This window comes from Engraulis encrasicolus, chromosome 17 (assembly GCF_034702125.1).
Source record: "Engraulis encrasicolus isolate BLACKSEA-1 chromosome 17, IST_EnEncr_1.0, whole genome shotgun sequence".
NCBI lineage: Eukaryota > Metazoa > Chordata > Actinopteri > Clupeiformes > Engraulidae > Engraulis > Engraulis encrasicolus.
This window is the reverse complement of record NC_085873.1, coordinates 26,565,317-26,570,204: the sequence shown is the minus strand read 5'-3', so window position 1 is coordinate 26,570,204 and position 4,888 is coordinate 26,565,317. Positions and strand designations below refer to the sequence as shown.

General features: G+C 40.3%; 1 long non-coding RNA gene across 1 annotated transcript; it reads right to left on the bottom strand.

Annotated features, from left to right (window-relative positions):
• Positions 1 to 790: 790 nt before the first annotated feature.
• Positions 791 to 2,709, bottom strand: LOC134467367 (uncharacterized). The gene is made up of 3 exons (XR_010038525.1): positions 2,625 to 2,709; positions 2,220 to 2,290; positions 791 to 1,495 (listed from the first exon to the last, which is right to left on the bottom strand). It is a non-coding gene; the product is annotated as an uncharacterized LOC134467367 (long non-coding RNA).
• Between the last annotated feature and the right edge of the window lie 2,179 nt (positions 2,710 to 4,888).

Below are 4,888 nucleotides of genomic sequence, written 5' to 3'. Positions count from 1 at the left end.
CCATTTTGAGCGGAAACAAGACACAATTTTGTTTCAATGCAGGTATTTGTATATCGGATTTTTATTTTCTTGAGGAGGACCCTCAGACCCCTTTTCCCCTCCCCAGACAGTTGCCAAGAATAGAAATAGGGGCTTAAGTATACCACAACACAACCAGTGGCCATTCATATGTATTTTTTTCTGTGCGTTCCGGGACCTCTGTCCAACTCGTCATCGTTGTGACGTCTTATGTGTTTTGCGTTCCGGTACCTTGTGATTTACACTGTGTGTAAGTGTGTGTTTGTTGCAGTGTGTTTATGCGTGAATATTAGGATGTTTGTATGTCCTAATCTTACTCTAATTTATGTAATAAAAACATAGGACTAAGCAGGGGTCCGTTTCTCGAAAGCGTCTTTGCTATCGTCGTTAGCAAAGTCCTTCGTACAAGCGACTTAACTCTCTCTCGACAGCGACGCTCACCACTAAATCCTACACTGTAAAACATTTGAAGCCAGTTCGACTTCCAAATCCAAGTTCCCCTGCTGCCTTAAGTTTGCAAGTTAACTGAACTTCAGGATTATTTTTGTATCAACTCAGAAATCAAAGTCTATAAAGTTGATCCAACTACAATGTTGTTGTTGTCTCAACATAATGTTCTTAGTCGTCAAAGTTGATTGGACTTTGTAGCAATTGTTCAATGAAATTGATAGTGTAAGCTGAATTAAAAAGCCATTACAAATCACTTCACCTTCAGATGGAAAGTTTAAATAACACAATGATAGACATCATGTGATATATGATTGAAATTCCAAATTTATTTTAACTTGTATAGTACATTCAAAAAAGACTACCAAAACCAAGTTCCCCTGCTGCCTTGAAATTATAAGTCAAAACGTGAATTCAACTACATATTTGTTGTTCAAGTTCAATTTCACATATCAATACATACACAGATGGTTACTACTTTATACCACCAAAATTCATGACAAATCAGCTAGCCAAACAGGGCACGGGAGAAATTGGGGTTGCAGTAAGAAAACATTATGTTTTGGTAAGACTGATGGAGGGAGAAATGATTTATGTAGAAGAAAATGTACTGTACAGAGCTGTGGTCTATTGGGCATTAAGCTTAATCTTGCAATTGGAAGGTTGCAGGTTTGAATCTGTAACCATACATTAGTACCCTCATCCATGACTTCTGGGACCTTAGGAATCTAATTCAAATATTACTCCAGGGACCGTTTTACCAATACGTGTGATGTCATTGAAAAGAGTAACAGTACATGATGTAGTACAAGTCCAAAACACTGTGTGGTCAACAGTCCATGTTTTGTGAACACACAAAAGATTCAGTCTTTTTCTTCACATTGAGCCCAACTAGCCAGTTGCCATGCCCCCTTTGAGATGAATGATGTCGACCTTGTGATGAATGATGAAAACTTGTAGCTGGCCTTTGTCTTTGATAAGCAGTCCAACTTGCATCCCTATCAGTCTCAAGCTGGTCTTCACCATGAACCTGAAAAGATACAAATACAAAAAAAATATATACTTATGTGTGAAACATTACTGCCATCACACACACACACACACACACACACACACACACACACACACACACACACACACACACACACACACACACACACACACACACACACACACACACACACACACACACACACACACACACACACAAGCAAGGTGTCCCGAAACACTTTAAACCAAAATACTATATGTGTGCATTGTTTTTTTTTCTTCAAAGTGTAAGAAAATGTGCACAGACATCATTTTACAGTTCTGTCTATTCTCAAAAATATGTAGGTTTTAGGTTTACACTGTAAGACCTGCAACAGTCCTTGGAAGTGAATGCAGCCATTCCAAATGAATGCATAATATTACAAATAGAGTTGTATGTGGTAAAGTGCGTTGCCACTAGTGCCTGGATTAGAGTGGATGTCAGTTTGAGAATAGATGGTGACTAAACAGTCACATGATATTTAATTAACACCTACTTAACGATGTAAAGTGTGTGCATTATTTCCACACACACACACACACACACACACACACACACACACACACACACACACACACACACACACACACACACACACACACACACACACACACACACACACACACACACACACACACACACACAGTATATGGGTGGACTATAACTGTTGTTAGACAAGAGAACGACCTAAATTAGGAAAGCATTTGTAAATATGAAGACTTACAGCATACTGCAGGAATCCTCTTGAAAGTGTGGGAGTTGATGTAGAGCTGTGCAGTGGTTTTGGTTTGTGTCCTGCAAAAACAGGTGAGTGTAGTTGTAAGTGATTAGGATTACCTTGAATCCAAACCTAGGCACTAGTGTAACATTACTGCCATTTCTCTCTCTCTCTCTCTCTCTCTCTCTCTCTCTCTCTCTCTCTCTCTCTCTCTATCTCTCTCTCTCTCTCTCTCACACACACACACACACACAATGGGCAAATAAACAACGTGTTATTAGTCAATAGTATAACAGCATGAATGTTCACCAGAGGTGTCAATCCTGGCATAAGTAGACAAATCCCCTACCACAGTTGCTTGTGCATCAGTTACATTTATACGGGTTTAGGAAAGTATTTGTAAAGTCTTACGTCGTACTGGAGGATTCCTCTGAGTCAATGTAGAGCTGTTGTCCTCTGCTTTAGGTCTGTGTCCTGCAAAAACAGGAGAATGTAGATGAATAGTACGTATTACATTGAATCACAATCTCTGTACATATTGATATTGAAAAACACAGCATAAAACATAATTACATTCCATACAGTCACTAGAGTACTGTTGGCTACCTACCAGTTTTCAGTTTCTCTCTGAAGAACCTCAAGCCAACCCAGAAAGAATGGATAGGTCCCATGAAGGTCTGTGGTAGCAGTCTTGTGGGACACCGTTAGCTGAAGCAGATAAATAACAGAAAAGAAAAGAATAATGTATAAGAGATGGATACATAAAAACAACTGGGGATTGAAGTTTGTGTGAATGAATATGAATGAGAACAGCTAATTAATATGGGTTATATTGCCCAAATAACAGAATACATTATATGCCACATTCATCAGACAGATGTACCTGTATTACTCATTAAACACACTCCATGGCCTCAATGTAGTTCAGAATCTTCTTCTTCCTCTTCGGTGAGAATGTTCCCATCAGCTCTATTGTCAGACCCCATCATCCATTGGTAGAAGCATGAAGCACCCTGTAGTTAAAACACACAATAGTTCTCTTGTAATACTAAGTTTTTACACGCTTTTCCTCTTGACTAATGTTGTCTACCGAATGTGTTATAGCATTGAACGCTGAAAGCATCGCTTCAAAAGGCACATTGTCGCAATGGTTAACTGACCTGTTTAAAATAGCCAATAATGTCCTTCAGCAGTAGGCCTGTCTGAGTTTGACTTCGATTAAAATGAAGTAAATAAACAGCCAAGATTATACACCGATATTTCCTTTGAGGTAGTCTGAATAAAATTCCACAGGGTGACTTTTTAAATGGTAGGACTAGTTCTAATGCCGTGTAAAAAACGGTGCGTAAAACATGTTCCGATGAGGTCCCCTTTCACAACGCTGGGTGTTCGGACACAATTACACAACCATGTAGCATAGCAATCTGACGATTGGCCATTTGGAACTACAAACTCATGAAATGTGGATAACCTGCCATTTGAAATAAGCAATTACCATTTCGTTCATGACCGGTTTCTCCTACATTAAACATTTCATATTTTGCGCGCAACATGGCTAGTGTTAGGCTAGTGAGCCCACCATACCAGAGATATTTTAAAAAAGTTTATCCTTTTGGGCTTCAGTTTAACCACACAGGTTACATCACTGATTCTGACAATTAAAAATAGTTAAGCTTACCGGTCAAAGACTAGATGTGGCTCAATCGCCATGGAGAGTGCGAGTTAAATCCAGTCCCTTTGGAGCATTTGACGGTTGATGTTGAGGTCCTTAATTCCATTGCTAACGACGGTTGTCTTCTTCCGCGCTTCGGTGCAGCTGTGATTTCTTATTTTTGCCCGAGAATCGAGTTTCGCGGTGTTATTAAGCTATTAGTAAACCATTTCCATTCTTCAGGGCCGGCTTATTTGACTCAGCATTCAGCAAACAGACGTTCCAACTTCATGCTGCATGCATGTTGTTTAGCCCCACCCCCACTGATTCGCGGTTATTTCCATTCAAACCTTTGACTTTCAAAACCAAGTTCAACCAAACCATGGAACTTCAACTCAATGGATTTCTCAGAGTTAAATATTCCCGCCTTTCCCTCTCTTTCTTTTTTTCAACGGCTGACTTGCCAACCTAAGTTCATTCAACACTTCAAATCTGCCAGAACTATCAAATAATCAACACAATAGGCATGCGTAAGTTGTATTAGAGAAAAAACTTCCTCACTTAAGTTAAATATCGAGGACTTATCAGAGCTCATTGTGTTGAAGAGACCTAGTAAGTGGTTTTAACTAAGCGAGGCTGCAATGTTTTACAGTGAAGGGAACGGTAAGACGGTCTTAAGACGGTAAGCAACGACAAGAATTGAGAAACGGACCCCAGCACTGGCAGCCATCCCCAAACAAGCCATGAGGGAGTCAAACAGGACGTGCGCAACCAAATAATCATTCCCCACTGCAACCACTTACGCCGCCTTGCTGCCATTACAGAGCAATGGGCCCCCATGTGTTCCAATCAATAATAAAGAGAGACTGACACCATCAATATTTAAGATCTCTGTTGCTTTGTCCAAATATGCCAATACACACTCTTCCCTCCCCCCCTCCCCCCCTTCCCCCCCTCTCTCGCCCTCTTCTCTCCTTTTCTGTCCAATCTCTGTCTCTCTCTCGCTCTGTCCATATCTCTGTCT